Here is a 10,000-nt window from a genome sequence, read left to right as displayed (position 1 = left end):
TAGCCAGCCAGTAGGTGTCGCTTCCGACAATCTCTGTTCGATGGTTTTATTTACCTAGTTTCGGGGAAACGAATACATCCACTTGTTTTCAATAATAGAAATATTAAAATAACTAAGTCTCTCTAAAAGAGAACAGCGGCAGCGTTCCCGGAAAATAATAGTTATCGCCATACTAATATGGCATTATTAAAAATGCCATATTAGTATGGCGCAAACTATTATTTTCCGGAACGCTGCCGCTGTTCTCTTTTTTAGAGAGACTTAGTTATTTTAATATTTCTATTATATATATATATATATATATATATATATATATATATATTATATGTATATATATAATTTAATGAACGCCACGCATCTATTTCCAAGTAAGTTTATTTTAACCTTTTTGATGTGACTCTACTCTACACTGCTTTCGCCCCCCATCCTTCTCTAATTCCTTTTTACTTCCCTTCACCATTTTCTATCAGTCTTTCTCTCTCCCCTCTTTCTCTTTTCCCCCTCTCTGTCTCTCTCGTTGCTCACACGTGACCATCGCCCATCTTTCTTTTCCTCACGTGACGATCTCTCTTTTCCTGTACGACGTTCTGAGGATTAGGCGTTTTCTTTCTCTCTATTCTATCTTTTATCTTTTCAAAGAAAATGTTTCCCTGCGTTCACTATTTTCCTCTCGTTCTGGTCTAACGACCCTCCATGTTTGTTTTCGTTCTGTTTCCTTGTATGTCTCCGCTGTCCTGTTTTTGTTTCCAATTTTGACCCTCTATAAATCCCAAATTTTATTTTAGATTTATGGTAACAACTATCTTTGAAGACTCATATTATCGTTCACTGCTCGAATTGAGGAATAGATAGACAACTGATGAAGGGTTGTTTGGTCGTTGTGTTTACTTGTCCTGTTTTCCATTTTTTCTTTCGTTGTTTGCTGTTTAACTCGCTTGTTTTCGTACTCCATGTTGTTTACACAGTTTGTGACCTCCTGTACCCATATATCTATGCATATATATATAATATACTATAAATAATATATACATATATATATATATATAATATATATATATCTTTATATATAATATATATATATATATATATATATATATATATATATATATCAAAAGATGTGTTATAACACTATTCCACATACACACAAACAGCCCTACCAACAATCCACCATACCTCCATCATCAGCTACCTCACGGATATCATTATGGTTTCGACACCTGGGCAGTACCATTATTCTATCCGGCGGTGTCAACAGCACTAAAAGAGGTGCTGTTTGGAAACAAACATACCAAAAGAGCAAAACACACGACTTTCAAACACATTTACCCTATGAACAACAGTATTCAATCAAATATAGGCAGGATTAAACACTAACTTTAAGATTAAACTACAACAAGAAACACATAAATCTATGTACATCTGTATCGGTATTAATTGTAAACCTACAATAACTCAATTATGTACTAAATAGCGACCAATCTTTAAGTGCATACAAATAATAATCACACCAGTCTTCCGTAGTTATTACTATAATAACAGAAAGTGAAAGCTTTATTTCAATTCTCTTCAAAACAAAAACACCATTGAATTTAATGAATAATATAATAATTATGAGTGAAATACATTATTTCATAATTCAAAAGTTAATAATAAAAACACCACATACTCTTAATATATATTACCCTTATAAGCTATAAGGTAAACTTACCACTAACTATTAAAAGCAATAAATTTATAAAAAAAGGTACTAATAAAAGTGTACTTGTAATTAACTATTATTTAAAAACTTTGCTACGCTTAAAGCTAAATTAAAACTGTTTAAAAGATAATATAGCAACAACCGATCCGAGGGAATAATTCAAAGGGAGCTAAATGTTGCTTAAGTGTCCTAGGAAACAATGGACACACTTGTGTGGGATTTGAATCCGGAAACAAGCAAGATGTTATTAAATCATTTATATCTCCATATCTCCTACACATGTTTTGATGTATGCATCTAAGATATGTCTGGGGTTTCATATATCTGTTAAAATGTCTATTTGATGAGTACTGTTATTCTCCCTGAAGAGATTGATGCATAGCTGACCGTTATTTTCATAATTTCAAACGTAGTTTGGATGCTTCTATCGAAACATGTGTAGGAGATATGAAGATATAGATGATTTAATAACACCTTGAGCGTTCGTCTCCATTTTCTATTTTCCTATATATATCGTGGCACTCCGTCGGTTACGGGGTCGAGGGTTCCAGTTGATCCGATCAACGGAACAGCTTGCTCGTGAACTTAACGTGCAAGTGGCTGAGTACTCCGCAGATACGTGTACCCTTAGCGTAGTTTTCGGGGAGAATAAGCGTGAGAGAAAGTTTTGGTGAAAGTGTAGAGCAGGATTCTCCTCCCCCACCGGAGCGTCGTGGAGCTTTAGGTGTTTTCGCTCAATGAACACTCACAACGCCAGGTCTGTGAATCGAAATCGCGATCCCCCAACTGCGAGTCCGCTGCTCTAACCACTGGGCCATTGTGCATCTCTCTCTCTCTCTCTCTCTCTCTCTCTCTCTCTCTCTCTCGCTCTGTGTATATATATATATATATATATATATATATATATATATAGCAATTAAGGACAACTACTTAATAAGGAAAACTTAACAAGAAATTGTCAGGTAGATAGCGTAAAAACCTCATAAGAGAAAAAATTTCGAAAATAATTATTTCTTATTGAACATATTAATTTATATATAGAGGGCATTATACATACATGCCAAACGCTAAGAGGGACAATTAGTCATTTCTACCATTTGGTAGAAGCGTTTGGCATGTATGTATAATGCCTTCTGGCATGTATGTATAATGCCCTCTATATATAAATATATATATATATATATATATATATATATGTATGTATGTATGTATGTATGTATGTATGTATGTATGTATTATAAATAGATAGATCCATCTGCATGAGTCTCTGTGTATGTATTTATCCCCCACCATCGCTTTCCAACCGTTTTGGTTTGTTACGTCCCCGTTACTTATCATTAATATATACATACATACATACATACATACATACATACATACATATATATATATATTATATATATATATATATATATATATTATATATATAATATAATATATATATATAGATATATATATATATATTATATATAATATATATATATATATATATATATATTATATATATATATATGTATGTATGTATGTATGTATGTATGTATGTATGTATGTATGTATGTATGTATGTATGCATATATTTCTTAATTATAAAGTCTTCAGTGGTTGTATATCGTAACTCGAAGTTTCATATCCAGGAGTACCGTGTAATTATCAGATAATAAAATAATAATGTTTCATTCAGAGATTTATAATTTTCAATGATGTTCAGAGTTTCCGCTATTGCATACCGGGATTGAAATAGTGAAGCAAATATATATATATATATATATATATATATATTATATATATATATATATATATCGGTCATTAACTTAAATTAGACAATGGATTAGAATGTTTAGCTAAACGCGATGAGTACATCACAATCAATGATCATAAGGTGAATTTTGCCTCCATCCTAAATGCAGATTAATTATTGCCGCTAAAGCCAAGATCGGATTATTAATGTGTAAACAAAATCCTACGAATATTAATAGCAAGTAAGGCGGCGAGCTAGCAGAATCGTTAGCTGGGCAAAATGCATAGCGGTAGTTCGCCCGTCGCTGCGTTCTGAGTTCAAATTCCGCCGAGGTCGACTTTGCCTTTCATCCTTTCGGGGTCATCGGCTATCCCTCTCCCACTAAATTTCAAGCCTTGTGCCTATAATAGAAAAGAATCGTTAGCATGCTGAGCCATACGCATAGCGGCATTTCGTCCATCTTTACGTTCTGAGCTCAAATTCCACCTAGGTCGACTTTGCCTTTTATCCTTTTGGGTCGATAAAATAAGTACCAGTTGAGCACTGGGATTGATGTAATCGACTTAACCCTTCCTCGAGATTACTGGCCTTGTACCAAATTTGGAAACCAATATTAATAGCAAGTTGAAGAAAGTAACAACCATACGAAATAATCTCTGATCATCTGTGCCCTACGATTCGCTAATATTTATAACAACATAAGTGACAACGATATAGACATCATTATGCATAAAAGGAAAACTCTGATCGTCAATAATATGCTTGAATGCCTTTATCGAGAGAAGTGTGACACAGTAATCCCTCGCTATATCGCGGTTCACCTATCGCGTATTATTATTTAAGCCTACATCGATTCCTCCGTGGTGTTGTTTTGCATTTATAATAAAATAAATATATACAAATTATAAAAATAATAATGATAAAATATATAATAAAATACTAATAATAAAATAATAATAAAATATACACAAAATCGCGGGGATTTTGGAATGTAACGCCCGCGATAGTCGAGGGATTAATTTATTCGGCAAACACTTGATAAGTTTTGAACAAAAATATATAATTAATCTATAATGCACAAATGTATAGCCATATCAATATTCATTTGATAAAATTAGGGCAACGAACCGGAAGAACCGTTAGCACGCCAGCTAAAGTGCTTAGCGGCATTTCGTCCGTTTCTGAGGTCAAATTCTGCCGAGATCGACTTTGCCTTTCATCCTTTTCGGGATCGTTGAACACTGGGGTTGATGTAATCCCGTTTCCCCCGAAATTGCTGGTCTTGTGCCAAAATTCAATATTCATTTATTGTTTTTTATTTCTCCACATTTGTCATGAATTTATTTTATCATTGGAAATTATAAAATGACTTTGTAAGGAAATCAAGTTCCTTATGTAAGGAACATAATGTTCCTTATGTTCCTTATTTCTCCTTATCTTCGGGATGTCATCATTCCCCCAGAGATTCTGAGTAATTCATGTGGAAAAAGCCCCTCCCCTCCCTCCCCAATCAATGAATACTTCAATAATTTAAGATTCGGAAATTCAACTTACCTGCCCATTTTCAAGAACGCATCCAGTTAGAAAGCAGGGGACTGCCTACACACACACATTACATACATTCAAACATGCATATAAACATGTATACATACACACGCACGCATACACATACATACATACATACATACATACACACATACAGACAGACAGACAGACAGACAGACATACATACAGACAGACATACATACATACATACAGACAGACAGACAGACATACATACAGACAGACAGACATACATACATACATACATACATACATACATACATACATACATACATACATACATACATACATACATACATACATACATACATGGTGGAAGTCAACTCCTGACCGAGTAAGACCACTTCCTAAAATCAGTAAGTCCATGCAAACATTCCGGGAGTCCAAGAAATTCCTGTGCGGGAATTTGTTTTGAGTAGATAAAACGTCGCATAGCACTGAACCCACGTTTCAGAGCAATCAGCTATATAAACCAGTGGCACAACAGCGGTTGAGACGACTAGAAACTGACTATAGTTCAGATATTTTATACGAGAAGGATGTTAGAATGGGATGTAGGTGATCTTCTCATCCAGTGGTTCACATGCTAATTAACCCATAACTGGGACACTAAAAGGTGCTATTACTCTGGGTCGGGGTAGATCTAGGAACAATTGTGGCTAAGAGGTAGTTCTACACGCCTCAAAACCTTGGAACTCTCATACCAGGGCCTCACTATTGGATGCAGTTTGAAGTCATACCCAGGAGTATGCATACATACACACATACACACACACACGCATACATACATACATACATACATGCATACATACACATATACACACATACATGCATACATAATATATACATACATAAAACATACATACATACACACACATACACACCCACATACATACATACTTCATACATACATACACACATACATACATACATACATACACACATATACACACACATACATACATACAGACATACATACACACATACATACATACATACATACATACACACATACATACATACATACATACATACATAATGCATACATACATACATACATAATGCATACATACATACATACATACATACATACATACATACATACATACATGCATACATAATGCATACATACATACATACATACATACATACATACATGCATACATAATGCATACATACATACATACATACATGCTGAGATCGATGTTTCAGACTGGTTTGCAGTTGTGCGTACAATACTAGCAGCTAAAAACCGCGAGACGCATGTGGCCAAAAACTATTAGCCCATCCCATATTTGAATTTGATGTATAAATTATATAAAGTTTATTTGGATGCATCCCTCCAGGATCACTGCGAAACACACAATGTAGTGAGAAGGAAGCAACGAGGAGGAATGAAAGGTGTCTGGAGCTACGTCGAATAATTCTTCTGAAGTCAATACTATAAGTATTAACATTCGAAAAATTCTTTGGTACAGGCTGACAGCAACATTGTACACAGAGCTATTAATAAGAACTGACGCTCCCACAATCACTAACAGAATTAGACTACCAGAAGGAATATTTCAGAGTAACAGCTTATCTTAATGCTTTTTGTTCTAGCAGTCAGCCTTGTCAAGGATATACAAAGCCTACATGATTGAAATTACCGATGAAAGGAAGACTAATGTCATCCACACCATTTTTTGTTTTTGACCTAACACTGTCTTCAAGTAATATTTATGACACCATGAGACAGAACTGGTCATAACATTTTCATGCATCATAGGAATGAAGTTTGGTCAGGACAAGAGTTCATATTTGATAGTGAAATGAGAAAAGATTGGCGACCAGCGACCAGACAGAAAATATGGACATCAATGGTTTGCCTATTTCGCGTATTACAAGTGATGGATGTTACAAATACTTTGGAATCAAGGATAATATTGCAGTCCTGTGAGCAAAGCTAAGGTGATGCTGCGAGTAAAGCTAGAGTGATAAAAGAGTACTTCAGCAGAATTTGGAAGGTATGGAAGTCAGAGTTGTCTGCTGTCAATAAAACTATATCCCACTATGCTTTTGAAGTGACAGTGCTAGCACCAATATTTGGAGTACTAGACTGGGCACTTGAAGAAATCTGCAGCTTGGACATCAGGACTAGGAAGTAACTAATAACTTCATCATCGACAGTGAAACTGACAGGGTCTAGATCAGTCTTTCTCAACATATTCCCACCAGGCCCCTCTATAACTTTCCACAAAAATGTATGCCCAACCAGTGGTTGAAAAAAAAACGACTTTATTTTTTAATATTCTATAACAATTATTTAATACAAAAAATCTACAGGTAACTCTTTTTATTAAGCACTAAGAACAAAAATGCACGTTACTGACTAAGAAGAAAAAAAGGAAATCACTTTAATGAGAATCTTGTGCCTGGCAACAGCAGCACAACATACCACTATAATTTTCCTGAGCCCCACCGGTGGGGCGTATGCCTCACTTTGGAAAATCACTGATCTAGAGGGAGAAGCATTAAGATCGGTCCAGACGGTTTTTGAGAACCGCATCATACTGAACAGTTAAAGGAGAAATGGGTATATCACACAACATAACAAATAATTCGGTGAAGAACTCCTGAATAGATACGCTGAGTGTACAACTGTTCCATACAAACCAAGGGTAGTTGAGCTGACTTATTTAACAGAAACCTGGAAGAGAAATACTCATCATACGAGCAGAAAGTTATGCGTGAATACATATTCCACAAGCTAGAGAATCCCAACAACACTGAGAGGAATAGTAGCTTTTGGACCTGTGTTAAGTACATGTCTCACCTTTCGATTTTGCTACCACCACCACCATCCCAGTAAAGGCATAAGAAGCTTATGCCTTTACTGTCCAAGAATAAGAGATAGCTACTAAATACCTGATCAACAAAAAGATATATGAATGCGTCTAAACCTCCAGGCTGTGAAGACATCACTCATATCACACACACACAAACACACACACACACACACACACCATTCGGCAGGTTTTTCGGGTTAAGAAAGTAACCAGCTAACACGCTTTTCACAAATGTTAACAATAATGATATAGAAGACACTTCTAAAGTTCCACATTGAGCCCTTCATCATTTTAATCTAAATTCTAGCGATGAAGATGTGCTTCTTTGTTTTAAAATTCCTTCTTTATAGCAACAATTCAAATAATTAAAAAATACTGGATAGAACAGATTAACGGATTAATGGATTAATATTAAGAATGAATAGAAAATCGATTTCGAAGCAACAATTTCTTCAATGAAAATAATGGGATGATTATTAGTGAGTGCTGACTTTCATTGAATATGGTGATAGAGGTACCAGCATAGTGGTGGTGATGGTGGCGAAGGTGGTAGTTGTAGTGGTAGATTTGGAGGTGGTGGTGGTGATGATCGTAGATACAGTGGTGGCTACCATGATAGTAACAGTGGTGGGGTGGGGTGTCAGCGGTGGTGGTGTCAGCGGCGGTGGTGGTGATGGTGATGGCCGCAGCGGCGACGGCGGCGACGGTGGTGGTGGTGGTGGTGGTGGTAGCAAAATCGAAAGATCGATCCGTTGGGATTGAGGTGAAACTGGATGATGATGATGTTAATAATCATAACAAAAACAATTACAACAACAATGATGGTAAGGAAGGTGGTGGCGACGGTGGCGATGGTTGTAGTGGTAAAGAGTTTGGAGTGTGAGCAAGAGGAGGGGGTAAAGAGATGCAAGAAGATGTAAGCAAAGTCTGTAATGAGCTTACCAACAGTTGAATGGTTGGATGCGGACAGTTTTAGTTGGTCTGTTGGAATGAGGTCAGCAACTCGGTGAGGTCATTGAAGGAGAGTCAAGGGAGGTAAATCTTATACTCCGCTTGAAATAACAGCAAGTCGCCTGAGAGAGAGGGAAAGAGGAGAATGAGAAAGTAAGAAATGGAGATAGGACAAGAGAGTAAAATCGACAAGAGTTGGAGAGAGAAAGTAAGACAAAGAGGGAGAGAGAGAGAGAGGAGAAAGAGGGGTAAGAAAGAAAGATGGAGAAATGGAAAGACTGTGAGATAAAAGAAAACCTTTCATTTCTTCTAAGTAATATTTATTAGTTCAGAAAGAAAGACTAAGAGGGTGAAGTAGACAGTATTTGAGTATGAGAGAAATGATAAAGGGAGAATACTTAACAGAGAGAGAGAGAGGGGTGGAAGGAGAAGGAGAGAGAAAACGACATTATTTATGATAAGTGGGTAGGAGTGAGGAAGAGTTGTTCAGGTTGAGGGTGAGATATATTAGACTGAACACAGATTCATTGAAACATCATGTGTGTGTGTGTGTGTGTGTTTCTATTTGTGTGTGCATGTATATGTATGTATATGTATGTATGTATGTATGTATGTATGTATGCACACACAAGTAGACACATATACTGATATATGCATGCATATTCATGCACACAAACACACATATACACGTACACACATATATACATGCATACCCATTTTTACATAATAAACATAGTACAGCCATACGCATAAACAAATATATACGCACATATCCATAGGTAAAACATCCAGCCATATCGAGCCAATGAAGTCATTGAACGACTTGCAAGAAACAATAGCCAAATAACCTCTGATCACACACTGCTCTCTCAAAATATAGACGTACACTCACTATGTCTGAAGTTTTATGATGGATTTTATAATTTATTTCTGCAAGAAGGAAATGGCTACGCTGTCTGGTGAGGGCTGTCCCGTAGATCTCTCTTTGTTGATGATTTTATCAATATATAACTTGTTGGCAACTCAAATATAACAAACATATTTGAAGCTACGTTTAAAAAATATCAATGGACTAAAAAAACAAAGTAATCATTGTCGATGGCTAAAAATCCAGAATCGCCTATACCATGTCCGGGGATCAACTCCCTATTGTCATAAGTTTTTATTATCTTAGATGTGATATGGTAGACAATAGAAATGCTTCTAGACAATGGTACCAGT

At 35.8% G+C, this 10,000-nt stretch overlaps 1 long non-coding RNA gene across 1 annotated transcript in view; it reads right to left on the bottom strand.

The window, feature by feature from the left end:
* LOC118766934 overlaps nucleotides 1-8,895 on the bottom strand; it is a 47,007-nt gene extending 38,112 nt beyond the window's left edge. Inside the window, exon 1 of the long non-coding RNA XR_005002840.1 lies at nucleotides 8,771-8,895. This is a non-coding gene — a long non-coding RNA (uncharacterized LOC118766934). The remainder of the gene's footprint in view (nucleotides 1-8,770) is intronic.
* Nucleotides 8,896-10,000: the final 1,105 nt, after the last annotated feature.

Source organism: Octopus sinensis, linkage group LG18 (assembly GCF_006345805.1).
Source record: "Octopus sinensis linkage group LG18, ASM634580v1, whole genome shotgun sequence".
Classification (NCBI taxonomy): Eukaryota; Metazoa; Mollusca; class Cephalopoda; order Octopoda; family Octopodidae; genus Octopus; species Octopus sinensis.
This window is presented reverse-complemented; position numbering and strand designations above follow the sequence as displayed.